Raw genomic sequence first — 27,718 nt, forward strand, 5'->3', positions numbered from 1 at the left:
GTTGAGGCCTCACCAGAGCTGAGAAGAATGGGACAATTACTTCCTATGTGTCTTCAGTGGAGCAGGGACTAGAACCCAGATCTCTTAGGTAAGTGCCCTAACCCACTCAGCTGTAGAATCAGTCTCAGTGTCTCTCTAGCCCAATCAATATTTAGGTTGTTCTTGGAACAGTTTAAATAGGAGAGACTGAGTTTATCATTCCAGTGATTAGGGCCCTCCCTTGTGCTGAATCAGACAGAGTGGAGGTTTATATCCAGCTCTCCTGCTGCCTCTTCTTGTGTTTGTGTGGGGCCTGATTAACTAATTCAGGCCCAACTGGGAGGGGAACACCTCGCATGAGAATCCTGCTGAGGTTTAGGCATGAGTTTGGTGCAGAGTGTTAGAAGCTAGGTGGCTTTGTGGAAGCCCACTGACAGAAATGTAGGCACCTAGGTGATTTTACCGGTGGAAATGTAGGTGATAGATAAGGGATGGGGGGGTATGATGATCCAAATTTTTGATTTAGATACCTGAAAGTGGCAGTTAGGTGCCTACATCCCCTCTATGGCTCTGTCCCTAGAGTATATTGCTTGCTGTAGAACTGTACATAAATGAACAAAAGAAGTATTTTCATTAGAAAAGTCTAAATACTGATAATTAAAATGTAACCCTTTACTGGTTTATTCTTTTATTTTCCCCATCACTGATATTTACAGAGAAAAGTATCCAGAACTGACTTTCACATTTTGGGGGGGTAATGAACAAGGATAAATCCACAGAGTTAGGAAGTGCACTAATCAGCTGAGAGTTTAGACAGCACAGCAAGTAAACATGCTAAAATGCATTTTGGGGCCAGGGCTCCGATACAGAAGGACAAATAGGGGGCTGGATGACCCTAAGAAAAGCCTTATTAACAGCTTCTCAAGATTCTAACTTTTGTCCTGCCCTGATGCATTGCTATAGCTGGGAATCTGGAAAGTTCCAATGCCCCACAAGTTACAATGAGTAGAAACCAATTCTATTTTACATAGATTTTTATACTGCACTCACCACCTAAGTATCTGAGCACCTACCGCTGCTGCATTAAGCAATGTGACTACACATCTGTCATATGTTATTTGCTCTGTGCTCCTTTCCCCAGAGGGAGAAGCATACATAGAGGAATGACTCGTTTTGGTAGGGGTTTTTTGTCTTTTTTTTGTTGCTGCTGTTAAATAAATATACTTGTTGCTACATGTTCAGATTAGAGAATTTCCTACCCACATATATTGTATTGCTGTAATCCAGCTGAGAGATGACACAGGCATGAAAAATTGAAGCTAGGACTTCATTTGTCTTGATAGGATGGAGTCTCTTAGCCAACTGGAGATAATAGAAAGCATTACTTGTAGCTGTTTTGAGTATCTAACAAAAGAAATTCAACCAAAGTAAGAAAGCAGACAGTCTCTGAGGTGGGGAAATGGTTTTTTGGATATAAATACAACTCCCAAATTTCATAATCTCATCTTCTGAGATAAAGAATTTCACTAGAAACAAAATGGAAGTAATGTCATATATATAAATAGGTAGATGAACAAGCTAAAGAAATCCAGTTCATGTGATTCTTTTCCTCCTTCCTAGTGAGTAAACCAGGACCGCCCAGAGGATTCAGGGGGCCTAGGGCAAAGTAGGGGAGCTGAGGCACTTGTACGCACCTGGCTGTGGTCTGGGTCTTTGGCGGCATTTCGGCGGTGGGGGGGCCCTTCAGTCTTGTTAGTCGGCAGCACTGAAGGGCCCTCTGCCACTGAATTGCCACCGAAGACCCAGAACGACTGAAGGGCCCCCCACCGCCGAAATGCCACTGAAGACCTGGACCGCCGCCCCCACTTGCCCTCCCCACGGGCCGCCCTGAAGTTAACTGGCTGAAGGAATCCACCAGCTCCCTAGCGTGAGTTCAGACTTTATCAATCAATACCTAGAATCTGTAGAAGTCACAGATAAAGCCCAGAGTGGAATTTTAGAAACACAATGCTGCTGAGCTGCAGCTCACTCTGTTGGACTCTAAGGGTATGTCTACACTCCATTTAAACACCCCAGGCTGGTCTGTGTCAGCTGACTCGGTCTCACGGGGCTCAGAGGCTGCAGAGCTGCAGCGTACGCATTCCAGCTCAGGCTGGAGCCTAGTCTCTGGGACCCTACTCCCTCGCGGGGTCAAACCTTGAGGGTATGAGTATACTGGAGTTGGAAAGTTAAATTTCTACCTTAAGGAGACATACCCACGCTATGTCTGATTGAATTAGTGTGCTCATATAAAAGTATTGCCACAGCAGCATGAGCATGGGACAGGCTAGCTGCCCCGAAGACATGCCTAGCACTTAGGATGGGATCATAGTCAGGGTGGCTAGCCCCCTCCCCCACTTCTGTATTTTGCACGCTAGCTCAATTAGAGCTAACACAAGCACGTTTCCTTGACCTGGAAATGACACCCTCCAGCACCAGTGTAGACATACCTGAAATGTGGTCAGGGCAGTGGCGTGGTATGTCCTGAGAGTACCTTGTAACAGCTTTTCCTGGAAAACAATGGAACATGGATACAAGTCTGGTCTCCTATTGGATATCCTATAAATCCACTATACAATGATCTGATAACACTCCTGGAATTAAGGGTTCAGGAAAGAGTTTATCAATCTACCCTGGGTATATCTAAGATGCCTTTCACTTTAGTATTTTCAATCATTCAAATTATTATTGTATCTTGCCCGAGAGTCTGCTAGGTACTTTACAGCACACAGAGAAAGAAATAGCCCCTACTCCAAAGAGTTTACAATCTGCAGACCCAATACTGTAATACTGATTTCAAAGGGCTCTGTATGGGCACAGCAGTCTGCCCACCTGGAACTAGTAATAGAAGTGGGTATAATTTGGGGTGTAATGGAACCAGTCGGGGTACTACTAGAAAGTAATTTCAGGAATAAACTCACATGGTTGCTCAGTGAACATGTCCACAGGATAGGGTTTCAGTGCAATTTTTCTACTTTTTTATTATAATCCCCAGACAGAAAAGTTACATTAAGCTGAAGTTAAGGGTAATATATATCAGTAACTTCAGGGTAAAACAAAAAAAATTACATAAATGTTGTAATTATCTCAAAAAATAGGCATTATAAACTCAAGCAATTCAGAATTAAATTGAAACTTAAAAAAAATCTGGATATTTTCAGGTCTGGAATGCACTACTAAGGGACCCAAACAACCTTAACTCTGCTCTGTAGCAATGCCATGGAGGAGGGATAAAAAACAAATCAGTATTAAAAAAAAATTATCTGGAATCAGAAACACTAAAAGGCCTCAATTACAATTGTATGGTTATTGCATGATGTTACTATAGGGTCAATCATTTGTTGAGACTCGCCCACTGAGAACGTGACAACACTAAGAAAACTCAAGAGGTGATGAATCATAGATTAGAGTTGGAAGGGACCTCAGGAGGTCATCTAGTCCTACCGCCTGCTCAAAGCAGGACCAATCCCCAACTAAATCATCCCAGCCAGGGCTTTGTCTGACTAAGTGAGAAGTTATGAGTACAGTGTCATGTATCTAGGTCTTATTGTACATTCAATAATCTGTAATAGCTATAATTAGCTTTCTGGCAGTCGTATAGATTAAGAAGTGGAGACAGATTTGGAGAAGGAATCTGATATGTCAGGCCTATCCCCAACACAAAGCTAAGGAAATTTTTAAAAAGTGTCTCTCTGTGGTGCCTTCCGCCTGGATTGGGGGCCCATGCCATAACCAGTTACCACCACGGGGTCAGCCCAGGACAGGCCATAGCCGCTTAGTCCTTGCAGTGGGCCCTACCCTTGTGGGCCTGCTTACTTTGTTCGTAGGTCGGGGGAAAGAAAAAGTTCAGACTCAGCACAAAACAAGCCCCTCCTGGGGTCAATATAAAGCAAAATGTTCAGTGGTAGCACCTTATTTCAGGGTTGCCTGTGTAGTTACCCTTTGGGTGGGCTAGAGTTTACTTTATTACCCTTCTCTAGTGTCTTAAAAATAAATAAATAAATAAAAACTCCCATAGAAAGTAGTTGGGGAGCCAGAGTTCAGTCTGTAAGGATTTTCAGCAAGGATTGCACAGGGTCAACCTCCCTACATTCAAGTCCCGAAAGGAACTAAATGAATTTAATTAAATAACTTTATATAATCTTATGATACAGAAACAAATAATCTAAGTTTTACATCATGACGCGGCTATTTTATAATCCACAGACATTACCCACTGTTATACATAAATATAAATAAATAACTTAAAATCTGAACAGTTCTGTCCCCACAGAAACACAGTGAGAAGAAACTGAGAGTTTCCAAAAGCTTAGGTTTAGTTCACTTAAGTCTCAGTGTCTTTGATCACCAAATCTCTACAGTCTGCTGAGTCTAAACAACATCTTCCCTCCACTTGCTTGTAGGAATCTTCAGCTGGAATCCAGGCAGACTCTTCCTCTGCTGAAATCACTGCTAGCTAGACAGCAAACTGATTAACCAGCCACTCAGTGACATGTATAGATTTAAAGAAAACCCTGCTTCAAAATGCTTTAGTGTTAGGGACAACAGCCTGCTGCCTGCTCCTGGGCTCAGCTTCTCCCAGCTCACCCAGGCCCTTTGCAAAGGAGCTGCCCTGACTGTTTGCCCTCATGGAGTCTGACCCCAGCAACAGGGAACCTAGTGGAGCATCCCCAAAACTACCACACCCAATTCCGGAAGCTTGTGGATGTGGATGTGCAAATCTGCCTAGCAACAATGACCCAGATACAACTCACTCCAAACTCCCACCAATGGGTCTCTTAAAAGAGATATCTCCCTATTAGGCACGTGGGTTACACCTGGGTAGCAGCTTTACTGGAGTCTTCACAGCTAGGTAGCAGAATCAGTCTCTTCCTATTGGGCTTGTCCCAGGGGTTCACTGGACTCCCTGCAGAGGTGGGGGCAGAGGTGGTCTCTGGCATGGAGGTTTCTCCTACTTTTTCAGGACACACTCCAGCCACTCATCTCAGGACTTCCCCTTGTAAACTGCAGCTTCCTCCTTTTAAAGTCCTTCTCCCTATCATGAATGATTGGCAGGGGTGGGGCTACCTTAGCTCACAGAGCCTCCATGGCCAATTTCCTGTCAGTGTGAGGTTTATACACCATCATCACGACAGAGAGGTTAATTTGAGGTTAGATTTAAACAGACTTGATCAATTGTTCTTGCACAACCCTTACATTTTAATTGCATGTAACCGTTTTGTGTTCTTCACTTTGGCCAAAGTTTCTTCAGCTGGCTAGGATTTAATGACACAGCAAAATGTCATCATAACTTTTGCTTATAAGGAAGGTCAACATTTTGGGGTGAAATTCTGGCCTTGTTAAATATAATGGGAGTTTTATGACCAACTTTGTTTGGGCCCAGGATTCCACCCTTAAATTCCAATACTCCTTTGGGAAGGGATGGAGGAATGGATTATGGGACAGGCAATGGGATACAGAACCTCCCACCTTTATGGGAGAACATTGGCTTAAATCCAAAAGTCACTGGAAATATTTACTGCCTGATGCCTGTTTGGTGTCTTTTGTGAGATGAGCTGGAGACTAATCTGGCAGTAATTGGCAGTCTCAGCAGAGGAAAAGGATTAAAAGGGAGATGAAATAACTCACCCCGCATGCTGGTCCCTCTAGAACAGTGTGGCAGTACATTGCTGAGGCATGGTGAGGAAGCCTGTTCTGCTCTCACGCATGCTGTACCTGTTGCGTGGCTAACTGGAGGACTTCTATCACCAGCACACTCTTTTCACAGTCCCCAAATTCACTTTAAAATAACTGGTCGGTGGAGCAACATCATTTTACACCATCTGAGACAATATGGCTATTGACATACCAGGGTACAGTTCAGACTAAGGAGTAGCTGTCACCCCTGCCCTGTAACCTGGGGTGCCCTTTACAATGCCTTGCTGCTCACAAACAACCTCTGGCATAAAGAACAGGAGTACTTGTGGCACCTTAGAGCATAAACTTTCGTGGGCTACAGCCCACTTCATCAGATGCATAGAATGGAACATATAGTAAGAAGATATAAATACATACAGAGAACATGAAAAGGTGGAAGTTGCCATACCAACTCTAAGAGGCTAATTAATTAAGATGAGCTATAATCAGCAGGAGAAAAAAAAACCTTTTGTAGTGATAATCACTGCCAGCTAGGTTTGTATGTGCTGCAGCCAGCCACTCATTGGGTCTTGTCAGTCCTAAAGTTTACCACAGGGTGACCCCAACACACTCCCAGTCTCGGATTTTCCCCTCAAAAGTGTGTCCTGTACTGCCCAGCTCTCTCCTGGACCGTATGGATATATTAAGTCCGTTATTACTTTAAGAGAATAATATGCACACAACTTGTTGCCCCAAATGGAGTTACTTAGACATATCAACTTGAACACACTGCATTAGATAAAACAAGTTTATTAACTACAAAGGGAGAGATTTTAAGTAAGTACAAATAATAAGACATGAGAGTCAGAAATAATTACAAGAAAAATAAAGACACAGTGCTTACTAATGCCTGACTTAAACTACATTAGATTCAAAGCAAAGTGTCTCATCATATGCTCCAGCAGATTACTGACCAAATACTCACATCAGGATGCTTCCCAGAGAGGTCCAATACCTGCTTCCTTTGCCGCTTCAGGTGTACTGAATGTGATAGGCAGGGGTGTGCCTTGGGGTGCTGGCCCCTCCTTGTTATAGTTTTACTAGCCCCCTTTAAAAACATTTCCATGGAACCAGGAGTCAAAGAATCTATTTAAACAACAAGGAGTCTGGTGGCACCTTAAAGACTAACAGATTTATTGGGCATAAGCTTTTGTGGGTAAAAATCCCACTTCTTCAGATGCATGGCTACCCCTCTGATATTAAGAATCTATTTGTAAGGATCTCCCTCGTTGGTTTTCCCCCCACCTGTTAGAACTTCCTTTGTCTTCCCTTCCTGCCTGATGATTCTGGTCTACTGCTTCAGTGCAAATTAAGCAGAGCACATATTCCTTTGTTTAGGACAGGCTTGTTTGCCGTCTTCTGTTTGGACAGGGCTGTAGGGTTTGGAACATGAGTTAATAAAATCATACAGGGGAAGCTTTTAATGTCACATACGCCATTGCCACACATATTTTACCAGGATCATACTAACCAGCAAGCTATGAGTGTTCAAATGATACCATAAAGGCATACGTTATACAGAGATTATTACGGTAGTGTGTAGGGTGTGAATACAGGGGTGTATTCTGTCATGATGGCCCATTGACTTCTCCTTTTAATGGTTAAGATCACAGGAGAAGGATTCTTCTGTAATACACAGAGAGTCAGCAATCTCTTTCTGTTAATCATAAGAGTCAAAAGGCTGAAGAAAACATGCAGTAATTGAACAGTGAGTAACTATTCTCGCTACATAGGCTGAGCACTTTGAACTGTAACTTGACCTCGCCACCTTGCTTTCATTTCTCATTGTTCATGCAGCCTCGTCGACCTTCTGAAGTGCTCCTCATTGACCAACCGCTCATTTCCCTAATTTACCTGGTGAGTTAATATTTGAAATTATATCCTCACGATGCCAACTCTGAAACCTCTGTTCTTGTTCTGAACAAGATGCTAAAGTTCAGGATTTTATCGGGATGTTTGGATCAGCTGACAAGTCCAGAACTTGCTTCCTCTCTCAAATACAGAAATCAAGCAGCTTTTTTCTCAGCACTGCTCCCTAGAACATGATTCAGTGTATGTGGAGGAAGGGTTTTAGGCTTCATAATAGACAAGTCTTTTCCTAGGTCATCTCTAAACTGCAGCAGCAGGGAACTCTAGCCATTTGCCTCCGATCAGATATGCATTCTCTTTCTTTCACAAAGCAAATAAGGTTTATATGGGTAAAACGATTGGGACAGATTATGATCATTCACCTGAATGACGATAATACCAAATGAACTTTGTAGCCTTTTCTTGCACCCAATCAGATGATAAGGGTCTGATCCAAATCCCGTGGCAGCCTTTCCAGTGAGTTCAATGGGCTTTGGATCAGTTTTTTAGGGGATTAGACAGGATTCTAATGCTGTCTATGCTGAACTGTTATGGAGTTTGTTTTCCTTATAGAGTCTCACTGATCATATACGCTTCCTCAGCCTTGTTATCCAAGACTGTGAACTCCTCAGACCTCACAAGTTAAGGAAGCAATGTGACCTAGTGAGTATTTCTATAAGAAGAATGATACTTGCACTTATAAGCTATGTCTACACTGCAATAAAACGCCCAGGGCTGGCACATGTCAGCTGACTCAGGCTCATGGGGCTTGGGCTGCAGGTCTACAAAATTGTGTTGTAGACATTTAGGGGCTTGGGCTGGAGACTGGGCTCTGTGACCCCACAAGTGGGGATGGGCTCCAGCCTGAATCTCAACATCTACACTGCAATTTTGTAGCCCTGCATCCCAAGCCCCATGAGCCCAAATCAGCTGACATGGGCCAGTCACAGGTGCTTTATTGCGGTTGAGACATACCCATAATGTGCCATTTATCCAGGTGATTTGCCTTGCACAGGTAGACAAACTAAGGAACAGAACGCGTAAGTGACTTGTCTGCGGTTAATCAGCAAACAACTGGCAGAGACTGTAATGAAACCCTGGTAAACTCATTAATGGTGTGCAGAAGTAACCTTGACATCACATTGCCAATAAGGAGATACCACTAAGGGGAAACAAACCGTTCTACATTAAGTGGTGTCAATCATTCAGTAGGTGATATGTTTCTTTCTGCCAGAACATAACCAATCATCAATAACTGTGCTAGGCCAACGGGATGCTATAGATATTGTCTGCTTCTGATCATTATTGATCCATCCAATGGCACATTTTCAAGGGTAAGTTTATTAACACAAGTGCCTTAGATAACTACATGTTTTAGGGATACTAGATGACTGTTCACAGGACCTCTGCATACTTCATTTACTATGTGGTTTGTAATGCTTTTCATACTGCTAAAGAGTTGCCATGTTTCAACCCTGGCCCCATCTCAACCACAGATGAAATTATTCCTACCGTGTACTTTGTAAAACCCACTGGGGTCCATTAGGATGAAAAAAATATCATAGAATCATAGAATCTCAGGGTTGGAAGGGAGGAGAGGAGGTCATCTAACCCCCCCCCTGCAAAGGACAACCAAACCCAACTAAATCATCCCCAGCCAGCCTTCCAAGCAGCCCTTTAAAAAAAACTCTAAGGGAGGGATTCCACTCCCTCCTAGGTAACCCATTCCAGTTCTTCACCACCCTACTAGTGAAAAAGTTTTTCCTAATGTCCAACCTAAACCTCCCCCTCTGCAACTTGAGACCATTACTCCTTGTTCTGTCATCTTTATATATATATATAAATGTAAAATATTATGAACAGCATCTATTTTTTCCAGTAGATTTAAATATGCCACTAGTTCCCGTTATATAACATGCTGAGGATAAGCTTATTCCAGAGTGATTTTCATCCTATTTTTCTCTACTACTGGTGCTGATTCACATTGATTTTATTTATTTATTTTCCAGTGTCCTGAAACCATATATGAAATTAATGAGTTCCTCAGGATTACAGTCAGCAGATTATACATTACCCTCCTTGTTTCCATTAATATTCTCACATGAATCCCATCTGCTCCTACAAACTTATTTTTTATTTGCTTAACCTATTTGCTTCCATTTGCGTCACTGACCCAGAAATAATCCAAGGTCATGCATCTAAACCACTGTCCAAATATTCTTTTTCTAGGTTTTCAACCCTTACATTTTCCTGTAACTGACCTAACCATCCCTTTGCCTTATGGGACTGTATTTTACATTCCACCCAAATGTATTCATCTGTCTCTTTCACACATCCCATGCTTCTTTTACAGATAAACAACTTTTCTGCATTTGAAATTCTCCACTTAAATTGGGTCAACTTAAAAAAAAAGAAGGTACCTTTGCTTTTTGAGTCTCTGCCTGTCTCTGTTTTAGAAGTTCCATCTTTCATTGATTATCTGCAGCCACACTGCAACCTGTGACAGAAAAGTGAGTAAGGAACATCAAAAGAAATGATTTAGAGCAATTCTGCTCTTTGAAATAGGTAACTTGGCCAACACTATAGTTGTAGAGGATCCTTTTATATGGGTAGTGGGGTGGTCAGCCACTTCAGAGGCACCTTTCCCCTCTGCCCAGGACCCTTCCTTGAGCAGGATCAGTCATCAGTGGTGGAAGACATGAAGAATCGGGCACAGGGGGGAGAGAAATGGGGAACATGTAATGTCTCCCTCAAACATTTTGGAAAAGTTTGTGGAGGGTGATTACAGTCTGGGGATGCATTTCTTCCACCACAGGCCTCTTAAGACTGTTAAATGGGAGTTATGGGGGCATTGTAAAATACAGGGAGTGCATGGTGTCTTGGAGCTGGTGAGAAGTCATGGGTGCTGAGCATCCCTGAAAATCATGTCCATTGTGAGGCTTTTCACTGAACCTTTTTTATTATAGGTTTGTTCTGCATCTTTCATTGCCTTAAGTAATTCAGTAGGTTCTCCTCACATATTTTTCCTTGCCTTTGGAATACGCCATGAAGTTCACTAGGGTTTTGCTACTGCTGATTAATTTTGCATGGAATGTCCTCAAATACTACTGCTGAATGACATTACCTTACCATTACCACCATAGATATCTCTTTCTGGGCTCATATTTTGCAGCACCAAGATCAAGTAGTGCATGGATTGCATGACAAACAGTGGTGTCCCATCTATTGTGGGATTGTGGCTTGCCTTGATATTGCTCTCCACATCCCAATATTGACTGGAATAATCTTTAAGAAGGGAAAGATGTGTTGCTCTTTAAAAATGTATGGAACTTGTAGTGCTACATGCAAGTGGAACATCAGAGAGAAATTGCCTTGAAAGGAGTGAATCATGACTCATGACCTTGGCAACCTACTCTAATTTTTGTGCAAGGAAGAGTAGGTTCCCCTCACAGATTTGTTCAAGGCATTAGTTCCCACAAAAATATTTGTGAAATTATGACCCCCAAGAATCATCACATTTGTAATACCCAAGGACATCTTGAAGTCTGCATGTGAGATAGTGACATATGGTAGATCCTGTCTGGTGTGTAATTGGTGAACCCCACCATAATCTGCATAGGCCTATCTGTGAACTGCCTTAAACACTAATGCATGTGAGTAAGAACATAAAGCACCTCCCTATCCTTCTGCAGCGGTTACCCACGTCACCAGTCTGTGTGTGGGGAAGGGTAGCCATTATAGAGCAGCTACTCCTCCTCCTGTTAAAAAGACGGCAGAAGTCCAGTGAGTCTGTGGAGCTTTGATGCCATCACCCAGTGCATCAGTCAGTAGAGCTGAGCCAGCATGGAGGGGGGGGATAAATTGTGCAGGGATAGGCCTGGCACAGTTTATTTCCTCCCAGAAACAAGGACCCAATTGTGAATCTTCAGTCCACAATTTGTCCTGCATGGTGTTATGAACACATGTTCCCTACCCAAAAGTTGGCAAACAGGTCTGTCCCCTAAACAAAGGAATATGTGCACTGCTTAACTTGCATCCGACATACATCCAACGAAGTGGGTATTCACCCACAAAAGCTCATGCTCCAAAATGTCTGTTAGTCTATAAGGTGCCACAGGACTTTTTGCTGCTTTTACAGATCCAGACTAACACGGCTACCCCTCTGATACTAAGCAGTAAAGAGAGTCATTTAGTCATTAAGACCCTGGGGCAGCACCCGGGCTCATGATAACTCCACAATCTAGCCCTCTGATGTGCTTAGCAGCATTTTTAGATATTTTATCGTTATGAAGCTTAGCAGGCAAATCCTTTTTAAAGACAGAATATAGAAATACCTTGCCAAAGAAAGCTGAAAATGACAAGTAAGCACCAGAAGATGTATTGTAAGTTTCCAAGACTATAGGTATGTCTAGACTGCAATAAAAAATCTGTGGCACTGCTGCAGCCAGTCCAGGTCAGTTGACTTGGACTCGTGGGGCTCAGGCTGCCCAAAACATCAATTTTATTGTCCTTCAGCCTGAGTCAGCTGATCCAGAATCTGAGATTCAGTGCCACAGGTTTATTATCACAGTATAGATTTACCCTAAGGTCCCTTATATAGCACCAATGCTATGTGCTACATTGATAAGTCCATGGTTCTAGTAAATATCTAAATATATATTGTGACATAGCAGGGTGTAATCCAGACAAATGAGCAGCTGTGTCACCCTTGCCCACAACCTTGGGTGTCTTACAATGCCTTGCTGAAGTGGCTTCTGCATGGGCCGCTCACAGCCTTCCAGCATGTGAGCCACACCTTGACACTCTGTGAGCAACTGCAGCCTGCCAGCCACACTTGGATTACACTCTCACAGTAACCTGCCTGGGTTATACTGCAAGGTGACCCCAACACACTCCCAATCTTGGATTTCCCCCCTAGAAATGTATGCCCTGTACTGCCCAGCCCTCTCCTGGAAAATACAAGGTCCATTATTTAAAGTCCATTATTTCTTTAATATAAATAATATGCACACAACTTGACATCCCAAATAGAGTTTCCCAGGCACTTTAATTTAAACACACCGGATTAGATAAAACAATAAAATAAGTTTATTAACTACAGAGAGAATTGTTAAGTGAGTACAAGTAATGAGGCATTAAAGTCAGAAATAGTTACAAGAACAATAAAGATAAAACACAACTGGTGCCTAGTTTAACAAACTATGTTAAATTCAAAGCAAAATGTTCTCACCTCATACTTTCAAAAATCTTACTGATCAAACTTCTGATGTCAGGATACCTCCCCCAGTCCAATGGCGACTTACTTCATCCCTTCAGATGCAGTGAATCGATGGGAAATGGGGGCAGGGAGAGAGAGAGAGTTTTCTTGAGGTGTTTGTTCTCTTTTTTTATAGTACCAGTCCCCTTCTTGAAAAACATTATCCTCTGAATTTCAATGGGCAAAAAGTCTATGTGGAAGAATGTTCCCTGCTGGGCTTTTCTCACCTCTTTGAACTTCCTGCTTAATGATTCTCTTTACTGCTTAAATGCAAGTTAAGCAGTGCACATATTCCTTTGTTTAGGACAGACCTGTTTGCCAACTTTTGGGTAGGGAACATATGTTAATAATGTCATGCAGGGAAATCTTATAGCTTCACATTCAGTGTTGCCACACATATTTTATCAGGACGATATTGGCAAGCAACTTAAGAGTTTTCAAATGATACCTTACATGAAATACCTTGTACAAAAATTACTACAATAGTGTGTAAGGTGTGGACACAGGGATATTATATATATATGATGTGTCCACACCTTACACACTATTAGGGGTGTTGATTAATCACAGTTAACTCATGCAATTAACTAAAAAAAATTAATCGTGATTAATTACAGTTTTAGTTGCACTGCTAAACAGTAGAATATCAATTGAAATGTATTAAATACTTGATATTTTTATACATTTTCAAATATATTGATTTCAATTACAACATAGAATACAAAGTGTACCGTGCTCACTTTATATTAATTTGATTACAGATATTTGCACTGTAAAAATTACAAACAAAAGAAATAGTATTTTTCAATTCACCTTATACAAGTACAATAGTGCAATCTCTTTATCGTGAAAGTGCAATTTACAAATGTAGATTTTTTTTGGTTATATAACTGCACTCAAAAACAAAACAATGTAAAAGTTTAGCACCTACAAGTCTCTTCAGTCTTACTTCTTGTTCAGCCAATCGCTAAGACAAACAAATATGTTTACATTTACAGGGGATAATGCTGTCCGGTTCTTATTTACACTGTCACCTGAAAGTGAGAACAGGCGTTCACATAGCACTTTTGTAGCCAGCATTGCAAGGTATTTACATGCCAGATATTCTCAACAGTTTGTATGTCCCTTCATGCTTTAGCCACCATTCCAGAGGACATGCTTCCATGCTGATGACGCTTGTTTAAAAAAAAAGTGTTAATTAAATTTGTGACTGAACTCCTTGGGGGAGAATTGTGTCTCCTGCTTTACCTTCATTCTACCATATATTTCATGTTATAGCAGTCTCGGATGATGACCCAGCACATGTTGTTCATTTAAAGAACACTTTCACTGCAGATTTGAAAAGACATAAAGAAGGTACCAATGTGAGATTTTTAAAGATAGTTACAGCACTTGACCCAAAGTTTAAGAATCTGAAGTGCCTTCCAAAATCTGAGAGGGATGAAGTGTGGTGCATGCTTTCAGGAGTCTTAAAAGAGCAGCACTCAGATGTGGCAACTACAGAACCCAAACCACCAAAAAAGAAAATCAACTTTCTGCTGGTGGCATCTGACTCTGATGATGAAAATGAATATTGTCAGTCCGTATTGCTTTGGATCATTATCGAGCAGAACCCATCATCAGCATGGACGCACATCCTCTGGAATGGTGATTGAAGCAGGAAGGGACATATGAATCTTTAACATGTCTGGCACGTAAATATCTTGTGACACTGGCTACAACAGCACCATGTAAACACCTATTTTCACTTTCAGGTGATATTGTAAACAAGAAGTGGGCAGCATTATCTCCTGCAAATGTAAACAAACTTGTTTGTCTGAGTGATTGGCTGAACAAGAAGTAGATCTGAATAGACTTGTAGGCTCTAAATTTCCACATTGATTTATTTTTGAATGCAGGTTTTTTGTACATAATTCTACATTTGTAAGTTCAACTTTCTTGATAAAGAGATTGCACTACAGTACTTGTAGTAGGTGAATTGAAAAATACTATTTCTTTTGTTTTTTACAGTGCAAATATTTGTAATAAAAATATAAAGTGAGCACTCTACACTTTGTATTCTGTGTTGTAATTGAAATCAATATATTTGAAAATGTAGAAAACATCCAAAAACATTTAAATAAATGGTATTCTATTATTATGTAACTTTAGCACCTTCATGGCCAAGAGAAGGTGCGCACAGGAATGCAGCAGAGAAAGTTCTTTCCACCCCAGGGCACCTGTTCCAAACACACCAGAGTGAACTCATGCACCTCAGAAAAGTACAATGAATTTAGGACAGGGAAATATTTATTCCCAGAGGGATGAAAGGAGAAAAACAACAGGGGGAGCGGTAAAACAGGGTTTCATTCAACTCAAGGCCCCACAGACCCAGTGGTACCACAGTCTGAAAGGGCAGATACTGAGAAATGTGTCTGCACACAGAGTTCAGGAATCCAGGGGAAAAAATCCAGTCCAGTGGTGAGTCTTGGGTTCTCCTGGTAATCTTTGGCACCAGTAAAATTCCCCTAACAAACCCGTCTGGTGCTCTCTTCTGCAAAACCACACAGAGTGACAACCTTCCCATTTAACTAGCTAACAGCATCCCTCCTTATTCCCAATGCAAAGTCACAAGCCTCAGTACTCCCAGCCCCATGCAGCTCTGGGCAGCAGTGATACTGGGTCCATCTCCGGCCTGTCCTTCTCAGGCGGTTCCTATCTGCAGTCCTTCTGTCTGGAGCTCCAGATACACCCCCTGTTGCTCTCTCCCCTCTATCTCTGCTCCCTCTCCCCCCAACAGTACTTCCTCCTTCTGGAACAATCAGCACTTCCCTCCTCAGGAAAAAAAAATAAAGGGGGCATGCTCTCCAAACCTGAAAGGGGTTACAATTGTTTAACAGCGCTATTAATCCCGTGATTTATCACAATATATTTTTTTAATTGTGCAATTACTTGTGATTTTTATTTGCTTGACAGCCCTAATCTAATCTATATCTATATATAGAGAGAGAGAGAGATAGACAGACATGATTGTATATTGCCTAGCACAATGGGGCCTTGATTTCAGTTGGGTAATCCAAATAAATAATATACTATGTACTGTATAATAATACATTATAGACAAATTACTTGGCTAAAGTAATTGGGTCTGCTTATTTGTGAGTCTGAGTAACTTCTTGACAGGTCTCCTCCACCTTACAGGTTGAGGTTGAATCTCAACTGGAAGTTACAGAGAGTACATAAATTCCAGTACAATTTTCATTTAATGTATTAGATTAATACATACTCTGCCATTTCAATTATGAATGTGCTGTGTTAATAATGTTCTTTGTGAAATGTGAGCATCGTAGTCTACTGCTGTTCATTTCCCCTTTCATTCTATAAAGAATAAATCCCTTAAATCTCCCAGGTCCTGAATATTTTTTCTCTTATTTCATCCCTTTGTACAAGCGCATATATTTAGCATGGTTAGTCAAACAAACAACCACAGGCCTTTCCAGGCCTTTTTCAGTGCTTGCATTTTCCCCCCATATCACTCGCTATTTCCTCTCTTTCATTAACATCAAACAACTCGTCTGTGAAAGATTGTTGCTCATCAAAATCATTTGGAGTAATTTCAATTTCATACTGATCAGGCGGATCTGAAACCCCTCCAAGCAGAGTTTTTCCATCAGAAAAACACATTTGATGTCCTGTCATGATTGTTGGTATCTTAGCTCTTGTTAGCTTTTGGAATGGAGGTTACCATTTTGGATCATAACATTTGCTAATTATGCAAAATACATCTTCTACCTAGAGGCACTCACTTTTTCTGTTCTGCTCCTACCCTCCCCTTCCACCCTCTACTTTTATTATTATTAATTATACACCTATAGATTTCACTCAATATCAGGGCCCTTTTTGTGCTCTGAACAAACACATAGTAAGAGACAGTCTCTGCCCAATGAACTTGCAATCCCAATAAACAAAGGGTGGAAGAAAAAGCAGAGGTAGAGTGTCATAGCTAAAGAAAACACTTCATCTCTTCATCTTATTGTCTTCTTCCATCCTCTTCTTACTTTCTTCCAAGCATCCCAATAGTTAAGTTTGCAACCAATTTTGCAACCGTGTTCCATAGAGTATAAGCCACTTGGTGCAAAGACCATCCTCTTGTGCATTTGGAAAGCATCAAAGACATAGTAGGCACTACCATTTATAACTACATTGCACAGGTGGTCATTGTCCCTGCTTTGAAGAAATTTACAATTGAAGGCCCTGATTCTGCAAATGCCCACCAAGAGCCACATTTGAAGTCAATAAGCTGAGGACCACCTGCATGGAGCAGCTTATAGTACCAGGGCCCAATATCTAGGTTATTTATATGGTCTGTAGTAATGTAGTATCTGAATACCTTGCAATGTTAAATATATTTTATCCTCGCAACATCCCTCTGAGATAGGAAAATGTCATTTCTCCCATTATACAAATAAGGCATCAAAACACAGAGAGATTAAGGGTAGGACCCATGAAGGGACTTTGGCGTGGAATACTGAGCATGATGGCACCTACCTTTGGAAAATCACAGGAACAAGCTTGCGATCAACAAAGCTGAGTTAGACACTCAGGGTCCCTACACAATGAATGGGGAGAGAGAGACATTTTAGAAAGTGATCCACAAAAGCCAGGACCCTAATGGGGAAGCTGCCTATGTGAGCCAACAGAGATGCCAGGTAGATAAATGCAGGCTGAAGGGAGGCACCTAGCCCTGTTTAATGATCCATGAAAGGGAACCTGGCTCCTGGAGTCAGGCAGCTTAGAGGTGTTTTTGGCAGAATGAGTTAGTCACCTCCATACAAGGCAATGAGAGAAGGAGGAGTAAGTGCCCACATGATGGGTGTCCTCCTTTTGACCAGACCAAACTTCCCCTACAATACAGGCCCTTTCAGAGGAAAGTAGGTACCATGAGTGTATTTTTTCTCCCACCAAACACGCCATCTTATTTTTAAAAAGACAGATTCTGTCTGCAGGTATCATTCAGTTAGTTGCATCAACACTTGTGACTCTCCCAAAAAAACATAAGAAAAGCATCTGCTGAATTTCCATAAGGACTTATACAATAGCGGATACTACTCACCAGATGACAAATCAATATCTTCCTCACTGGGTTGCTTATGGCTTCCACAAAGTGCAGCCATTCTTTTCAGGGTGTCTCATTTTCTTTTGAGATTCTAACTGCTATTGTGCTTCTTGTAGCAGTCCTGTTAACAGGGTCTATTTTCACTCACATTGTGTTACATCTGTGCATGATTTATTTTTGTTCGTCTTCCAAAAACAGAAACATCCACATAGTTAATGGCTGAAAAACAGACCAACAAGAAATCCTTTCTCCCCCGCAACTTCTTCCTAGACAACCCACATTCTCCATTCAAACTGCTTGCCTGATTAAAAAAAAAACTGTACCGAATGACCTATTGTTTTAAAATCTCAATCCTATGAGTTTGCAGTTGACAGCTTATTTTTTTCTTTTTAATTATTACTACTATTACTACCCAGTCTTAAAAAAGGCCAAACCCCCTAAAAAGACCCATTTTTGTGGCCAAAAGCTTGTGCCACAGACTGCCTGAGAGTAAAAAGCAAGGACTACTTAATGGAAACTTAAAACTGTAATAGCAGATCATAAACTGTCTTTCAATATAACTGGATTTGTTCTGTCACTCGAATTGCACAAACAATTACAATACCACCTGTGCAGAGAATTTGACAACCTACTCTTTAGCGTTTCTTACTTTCCAACTCATGTGAGCTGCATTGATTATTTTCCTCTTATCAGTTTTTCTCCTGTTGACTTAGTTATAAGGTAAGCAATATCCCTGCCACCCAACCCTCCATTTCTTTTTTTTTGTCTGATTATAATATGACCATTTTTTTAAATTGCCCATTTTACCACAGCCCAACAAAAGACTATAGTTAACTCACTTTATATTACAGTAATTTTACACACATCAGAAGTGTCAATAAAATAAAAACCAAGCAATTTTAAGTTTCCTCCTGTCTTATTGCAGATTATATCCCACCATTGCAAGTGATACGTTTCGCAGGAATGGCTGGGCGACTGATAAGATGCTGGCAGCTACAGAGAAAAGGCCATATGTTCTGGGAGTGAAGTATGTTCACATTATAAATGGTAATAACAGAAATCTTTGATGCTGCATATGGGTTTGGTTTTGATACATTCATGAATTTGAAGCTGCAGTTTAGCAAAACATTTAAGCACATGCTTAAGTCTCATTTAAACCAGGCCAATCTATTTAAGTCTTGTGTGAAGAATTCATTCCGGGAGACCATCCCAATTCAGAAAAGCAATTGAGTGCATGCTATATTTTAAGCATGTGCTTAACACTTACCAGGGGCGGCTCCAGGCACCAGTGCTCCAAGCGCATGCCGGTCGCCGCGAGGGTGGCAGGAAGGCTACCTTTGGCGGCTTGCCTGCAGAGGGTCTGCTGGTCCCGCGGCTTCAGGAGGTCCGCCGAAGCCGCGGGACCAGCGGACCCTCCGCAAGCAAGCCGCCGAAGGCAGCCTGCCTGCCGTGCTTGGGGCGGCAAAATGTCTAGAGCCGCCCCGGACACTTACTGAAGTCAAGTACATGCTTAAGTGCTCTGTTGAACAGGGATGAACTGCAGAATTAGGACTTGAATGAATTCTTCACAAATCCACTTCTGATTTAGGCTGTGTCATACACACAAGGTCAGAAATTCAATTGTTGTAAATCAGGAAAGCCAATAAAGCAATGGTAGTTTGCACCAGCTGAAGATCTGACCCTGAGCTTCCGCTGGTGACTCCCAGATGTACTCACTGTACTTTTGTGAACTAGTCCCATCACTGAAATTTCACTCCTGTAATCACAACTGAATTAAGTGCCAGCATCATTAGTGTTTCTGAAACATGCTTTAAAGCAGAAATGCTAAACAACTGACTGTGACATTATGCCCCATATTCTCCTTAGAAATATTGTTATGATATGAATATGGCATAACTAAGATGTTTTATGCAAGATGGGTCATGTGAGGTGTCATCGGAAAGGTACTGATTTACTGAAAGCGATTATCCAATTTGTGTGCATGTACAATTTCTGTATCTGAAGGTATGAATATTGACTATGTAACAATTAGAACTGTGTGTGTACTTGGGGAATGCCTTCCTGAGAAGTCTCCCTCCTTCCTGAGAAGTTTCCTGGGAGGCTGCCTTGACACTGCAAAGTCATGTGATCATGTCACCTGGTACACGATACCATCTTGAAATGTTGTTACTTTTCCATGGGAAGGGGGTGGGGGTCAAAACTGGGAAACGAAAGATTCCCGCCATATGCAAATCCTATTTAAGGCTGGAGTGAGTTAATCTATGCTCTTCTCCACTGCCTCCCTGCCCAAGAAGGAAGACTGCTGAAAACACCTGAAGAAACAAAGGAACTAAGCTGGGGAAGGCAGGGGCTGAGCCCGGGCTAGGAATGGTGTCTAGCTTGTAAAAAGGATCCCTAGAGATTTAAGCTGCAAGCAGTGCAGTTTACCTTCAAGAAACTCTGCAACCTGCTTGAAACAAGATTTAAGGTGAGTAATTATTATTTGTAGCCAATATTCTTTAGTGTATTAAGCTTAGTTTATGTGATTTGCTTTATTTGCTCAGTAATCTGCTTTGTTCTGTTTGGTATCCCTTATAATCACTTAAAATCTACCTTTTTTAGTTAATAAACTTGATAAAACCCAGTTTGTGCAATTCATAACTGGAGAGAGGGGCAAAAAGTTGTGCATACCTTCCTCTACATTGAGGGACGGGGCAAATTTCATGAGCTTGCGCTGTATAGATCTCTATACAGCGCAAGACAATATAATTGTGAGTTTACACACCAGAGTGGGTGTGCACCAGAATGCTGGGCAATTCCCCGAGCTGAGTCCTCTGACACAGGGCTGATTGCAGACACTGTGTGATTCTGCAGTTGGGTGTGTCTGTACCTGTGTGTGTGCTGAAATGGGGCTTGAGAGCCTGTCACAGCAGCATAGAGTAAGGGAAACCCAGGGTTTTGGGACACATGGGCTCAGTGGGACCCCAGAATATCAAGAGGCACCCTGGAAGGGGGGTCCAACCCATCACACTGACTCCCCTCTGGGACTTTGTCACCATTCTACTTTGAGCGTGTTGGTCCTGGTCCTGTGCAGTGCAGATCCCCCCTGGACTCCCCTTGTTCTGATAGACACCAATACAGAAGCACAGATAGATGAATGGATTAGATTGAAGCTAGGGAGCTGGTGCAAATGGGAGCTGCGAACACACTACCTCGCAGAAGTCCTCAGTAGCTTGAAGGTTCAGCCCCAGAGTTGATACTGATTCTCTAAAATAGAGTACAGTAATACCAGAAAAATAAAGACTTTACCAGATGTCAGAAAGGGTTGAAGGAAGCAGAGAGGTGCAAAGAGACCATCTTGAACAAGGACAAGAAGGTCTGAGGAAGGGGAATGCTAAATTATACATTTCCAGATACAGGAATTCCTCACTTAACATTGTAGTTATGTTCCTGAAAAAATTGACTTTAAGCAAAACAGTGTTAAGCGAATCCAATTTCCCCATAAGAATTAATGTAAATGAGGGGGTTAGGTTCCAGGGAATTTTTTTTCACCAGACAAAAAGACCACACACACACAATAAGTTTTAAACAAACAATTTAATACTGGTACACAGTGATGATGATTGTGAAGCTTGGTTGAGGTGGAGGAGTCAGAGGGTGGGATATTTCCCAGGGAATGCCTTACTGCTGAATGATGAACTAGCAGTTGGCTGAGCCCTCAAGGGTTAACTCTCACACTCTACAAGGCTGCAGGAATGGAGGGAGGGGAGACAGCATCACAGATAGAGACAGAGACACACACCGTGTGAGAGAGAGATGCTCATTTTCCCTTTAAGTACACTGCCTTGTTAATTAGATCAGCTTGCTGAAACCGCAGCTGCTGCCAGCAAAGTCCCTCCGTCCTGAGCCCTATCATGTGCCCCCCTCCGCTCTATGAAAAATGAGGTAAGTGGGGTGCAGGAGCATGGGGGACACCCTGACATTAGCCCCTCTTTTCCTCCCCCCCCCACAGCAAACAGGAGTCTCGGGGAGCAGCTCTAAGGCAGAGGGCAGGAGCAGCACATGGCAGGGGAGGAGGGATAGCTGCAATTACTAGCCTGCTGGGCAGCTGCTGCACATGGAATTTAGGTGAGCGGGCAGCTGATAGCGGGGCTGCCGGTCCACCCTGATTCCAAGCCCCCACCAGCTAGCTGCAACAGGCTGCTCTTCCTGCAAGCAGTGGACAAAGCAGGCGGCTGCCAAACAACGTTAGAAGGGAGCATTGCGCAACTTTAAATGAGCCTGTTCCCTAATTGATCAGCAACGTAACAACATTAACCGGGACGACTTCAACTGAGGAGTTACTGTAGTTCTATGTCGTCTGATAAAGGTTTCCTGGGAGTCATATAATAAGCAACGACAATTGCAGTTACTTTTTCATACCAACCTGAGTTTATTAAATGACTCAGCAAATGTTAATTTCACTGTAGCTTTTCCACTCAGTCAGAACATTTCTTGGGGATCTCTTATCCGATAGGCTTTTTTAGGGATCAATTCTGCCACCTTTGCTCACCTTGAGTTGTGCCTTACTTCCCAATCAGTTCATAGTGCTGTTGAGTATGAGTAAGAGTGATGTCATCTGGCTGTTAACATTTGCCTGCCTACAGGTCAGTTATCGGGTTTAGAGCCACTAACAATGCACACTGCGGAGCACAATCTTAACAAAGAGTAGCTTAAAGGGTTACTTGATCATAGTCTGTAAGTACCTACACAGGGAAAACAAATTTGATAACAGAGCTCTTCAGATTAGCAGAGACAGTTATAACAAGTTCCAATGGCTGAAAATTAAAGCTGGACATATTCAAACTGGAAATAAGATGATTTTTTTTAAATCAAGGATTATAATTGACCATTGGAACAATTTGCAAAGCATTGTGGTAGATTCTCCATCATTGGAAAGTTTGAAATCAAGATTGGATGTTTTTTTTCTAAAATATGTGTTTTAGTTGAAACAGAAATTAATTGAGGGCAATCATATTGCCTGTGTTTAACAGGAGGTCAGATCTGATGATCACAATGGTCCCTTCTGGTTTTACAATCTATGATCATCAGGGTTGTAGCTTGCTACAGATTAAACCCATTACATCTTGTCCTACTGTCAGTGGACATAGAGAACAATTGATCACAGAGGTAATATCTTTTATTGACCAATTTCTGTCCGTGAAAGAGACAAACTTTCAAGCTTATACTGAGCTCTGCGTCAGCTCTTTTAGCAACAGAAGTTGGTCCAATAAAATATATTATCTCACCTACCTTGTATATTTGGAATTAGGAAGACTTTTATATTAGCCCAGTGCCAACTCCGTTGAAATCAATGTGGCAAGTCAAGTCTTTAAATCATTATCTGAGGACTTCAGTAACTGAGCCAGAGGTTTGGGATCTATTATAGGAGTGGACGGGTGAGGTTCTGTGACCTGCAATGTCCGGGAGGTCAGCCTAGATTATGATGGCCCCTTCTTATCTTAAAGTTGACAAGTCTTCAATTGGAATAAATTGCTTCATTGATTTCAGTGGAGGTATGCTAATATACACCAACTGAGGATGTGCCCCATAGGAAATATTTCCATTCATTTTACAATAGACCTGGACTAAAAAATACTTTTCAACAAAAAAATGGTCTTCTCTGCATTTCAAATTTCTGTTTCATTGCAAATGCTGTCTTTTCAACAACAACAAAACATCCATTTCCCCCATTTTTCAGTGAAATATTTCAGTTTCTAAAAACTGAAAAAAAAAAATATTGAAAACCAGTCATTTTTTTTCCTTTTTGAAAAAAGAAAAAATATTGGATTTAAACAAAATTTCCATGAAAATGTTTGAAAAAAGCCATGGAGAACATTTACATTTTTCCAACATGTTTTACTTCAAAGGTATGAAACCCTATATGAATGTCATTTAAAAACCTCTTTTCCCCCCCAGTATTTATTTTAATATGGTCTCAATTAGATGCTCAGGGAGTATTTTGCATAAGGAAGCATTATAGAAAAATAAAATTGTCCTGGATTATCACATTGCACTTTCTGGGAGATAAAAACCTGAGTTCAGTACTCTCCCAAGGTTTTGGGTATATTTGACAAAAATCAATTGTCAAAAGTAGCTCTCAGAGTCTGATTGCAAAATTATTCCTCCTTTCTATGTTTGAGGTGATGAATTAACTCAGCAGATATAGCACATCATTTGAATAATGTCTTATTTCTTGTTTTCCCTCCAGGAAAATGAGTAGCTAACCACTGCCTGATATGTCCTGGAGTTAGTTAGATGGGGAGCTACTGGAGTTGTAGAAGACTATTCCCTGAACTGAGCCTCAAAGCTTGTGAGCATCCTCATATTATTTGCTCTGGGGATATAAAAAATGCCAAGAGATCTTATTGGTTTGCCCTGAAACATTAGAAAATATAGAAGCCCTGTCGCTTCTGAATTTCAAGTTTGCTTTATTCCCCACAGTGGTGAATATAAATATTTCCCTTAACTGACATTTAACCCCATTCATTCCGAGTTGCTTTGTTTCTTATACTTAAACAGGCAAGTGTACAATGTTCATTTTGGATACTCATCCATGAGCACCAAGGAATTTGGGTTTCATGTTCATTTTTAATCATCAAACTGAAAATAATATCTAGGCTTGGTATTAGCTGCATTGTTTTTTTTTAAACTGTGTGTAGCAAAATCCCTTCAAAGAAAAACAGCATTCATGGCAAATCTACAGTATAGCAGTAAAAAGCTACACATATGAGAACAGCTGTTGCAAATTCACTCACACTCAGCCCTGAGCTATCACTTATTAACACAACATGCTCCCTTTGCCCCAGTAAGCTTATCTGAGAGAATCTTATTATTTAGAACCCTTGGTGAGACTCTGTCAAGTAAATAGTGTTTCCAGTGTTTTCAAGACTTTAGAAGTTCACTGGAAAACTGTAGATTGTTTCTCACCTGTGTCATCCTTTTGCCTCCCCCACCCCGTTTTTTAAGTCATCTTAGCTCTATTAATAGTAGTCCTTGGAAAAAATATTGGACCACATTTCCCTGGGTGTAAATCTGGCACTTACTCTGCTGTAACTGCAAGCAGAATTTGCATGCATTACTGTTTTAACAGCCATCGGGCCTGATTCTACTCTCTCTTGGGATGGCATAAATCAAGTCAATTGGCCAGATTCTCCGGTGCACTGTAAACCTCTGCAGCACTCCCATAACATGAAAGGCCGTAAAGCCAGGTTAACCAGCTTCCTGAGGAATCTCACTGCATAGGGCATCCCAGGTGGCATAAATCTGGCATAACTTGCTCTACACCACCCCTTCTTTGCAGCCTGTGAGGATGTGGCCAGCCAGAGGAAAACATGGCTGGGACATTCCCTGCACTCTAGGGAACTCTTGCTTCATTAATGCAAGAGTCCTTTGGCTATATTAATCTGTTCATCCAGACGGGCGGGTAACCAGTCCCAGGACTGAGGAACTGCAAATGGCTTTTTTGTGGCCCATGTGCCCTTGCAGCACATTCTCTTTCTGTTTTCATGGTCCTGCCTGTTCAGCTCCATGTAGAATCATAGAATATCAGGGTTGGAAGAGACCTCAGGAGGTCATCTAGTCCAACCCCCTGCTCAAAGCAGGATCAACCCCAACTAAATCATCCCAGCCAGGGCTTTGTCAAGCCTGACCTTAACAGCTGTAGAGCAGCCTTGAGGCGGAGTTAGACCCAACTGCCATGGCCCCCGCTAGAGAATGTCCCAGCAGCCAAGGCTCACCAGAATTTATGCTACCCGAGTGGTATGAAATGACCAGATTGCAACAGAGGACCGGAGCCATTGTTTTAATGAGTTCAATTAATGCTAAAAAGGAGACTGAGCTGCCATTTCTTGATAGTAACAACATTAAGGATAAGAACATAAGAACTGAGTCTTTAACAGTCCTGGGGAAAAAGATATCCATGCTAATATGCATTTAAATCTGGGTCAGATCACTACTGGTAGAGGGAATAAATGTGTAAGAACAAGATGTTAAGTCACTGTATTATAGTCTAATTTAATTTATAACTGAAAGGCCATCATGACAATATAATTATACACCATTTATGCTCAAGAGTGAGTATTTTAAATGCTATCCAGTTCAATTTGTATACGTAAGTGGAATTTAAGTTACTTTAATGTTACCGCCCAGGACAAGAACTCACATTTGTTAAGGTTTTATAATATAAAATGATACATGATTTCCTAACAGAGACTCAGTCAAATCTAATTAAGAATGAGGAATCTTTGTGACAATTCCAAATAGGATCCGTCTGTCCTCCTGATACAATTCTGCAGCATGAGGTGTAATGCAGTCTAAAACATCTCATCACCATTCTCTACTGGCTCCTTATCTATCAACATACAGACTTTAATATAGAATTAATCGTGTCTGAGAGACTGTGCATAGCATGCAACTCAAGTCCTTATTCAGTTAATGGTGTTTTACCTTAGTATATTTTTACTTCAGCATTGGGCCTTCAGTGACTTGATATCTTTTTATAATTACATTAGTATCTAGAGTCTCCAAGTGAAATGAGGAGCCCTTTGTGCTAGGCCCTGTACAAACATAGTAAGAGACAGTCCCTGTACCAAAGAGCTTATCGGCTAATAGTCAAGGCAGATGGGGTGGGGGGGGAAGCACAGAGAGATGATGTGATTTGGCCTAAGCCTCTGATTGCCAGAAGCTGGGACTAGACAACAGGGGAGGATCATTGAAAGATTTCCCTGTTTCTGAAGCATCTTGCCCCAGCCACCATCAGAAAGCAGGATACTGGGCTTGATGGGCTATTGGTCTGACCCACTACAGCCATTCTTATGCCCCAGGTCACAGAGAGGGGAGTAGCTCAGCTGGGCTCAGAACCTAGACCTCCTGAATCCCAGTCCAGTGCCCATTCCAGCTGACCATGTTAGGCACGGACAAACTAGTCTGGATAAAAATGTTTTCTTCCTCCATTCTCCACCCTCTCTGTCCCCCACAACTCAAACCTAACTCCTCCTAATTTTAGAGACAATCGTTGCTGAGTGTTCTGATGACATTTTTCTCCCTTCATTTTTGTGAGTGGCTCTGTCCCTGTGAGCCCTCAGTCATATTTTACAAATTCAGTACATTGGGCAAGTTGAGACATTTCTTTAATCCAAAGCTAAACCCCAACCCTTTGCAGTCTACCCATTACTGCCCTTTATGCTCTTGTGCTGCCATACCCATGACCATTAAGGAATTTCAGGGTTACCATGACTCTGAGCACCACAAGCATTCAGAACTTCATGGGAACATGAAGCAGGAGTAAAACTCACATTCTACTGCTCCAGAAATGGATGCCTCTACCACTTGCGCTAAAGAATAATCTCTAATAACTAGTAACAGTATAGAGTCTAGGGCACTGTAGGGGAGCAGACTCACCCCTGCAGCACCTCCTGCTGGTCTTTCAGGGAATTAGCTCTTTTTCCAGCCCAGAGCACCCTCTGCAGGCCAGTAATCCACTACCGCTTGGCCCCTGTGTCCCTCTCTGGACTCCGGTGCCCTGTTAGCTGGGGTGCTGCCCCCTGGCAGTAACCCCTTTTTCTCAGGGTCTCCCCTCCCAGGGAAACCCCCACCCACTATCCCCACCTCCCCTCAGTATCAGGCTACTGCCAGTCATCCTCTAGCCCCCACACCCTGGGGCAGACTGCACTATCAGCCTGTTCATCACTGGCAAGGTTGGGTTGGGACCTGCTGCCTTTGCCTACCCCTGGGCTGCCCTCTGCAACCCCCAGTACCTGTTGGCCTTGTGCTAGGCCACAGCCTGAGGCTTTCCGGGCTTTCCC

The 27,718-nt window shown here is 41.9% G+C and overlaps 1 long non-coding RNA gene across 1 annotated transcript; it reads right to left on the reverse strand.

Annotated features, from left to right (window-relative positions):
* Positions 1–554: 554 nt before the first annotated feature.
* LOC120405933 lies at positions 555–27,718 on the reverse strand. The gene is made up of 7 exons (XR_005599004.1): positions 27,671–27,718; positions 17,892–18,113; positions 17,327–17,387; positions 9,963–10,039; positions 2,469–2,528; positions 1,243–1,341; positions 555–580 (listed from the first exon to the last, which is right to left on the reverse strand). It is a non-coding gene; the product is annotated as an uncharacterized LOC120405933 (long non-coding RNA).

Source organism: Mauremys reevesii, linkage group 5 (genome assembly GCF_016161935.1).
Source record: "Mauremys reevesii isolate NIE-2019 linkage group 5, ASM1616193v1, whole genome shotgun sequence".
Lineage (NCBI taxonomy): Eukaryota > Metazoa > Chordata > Testudines > Geoemydidae > Mauremys > Mauremys reevesii.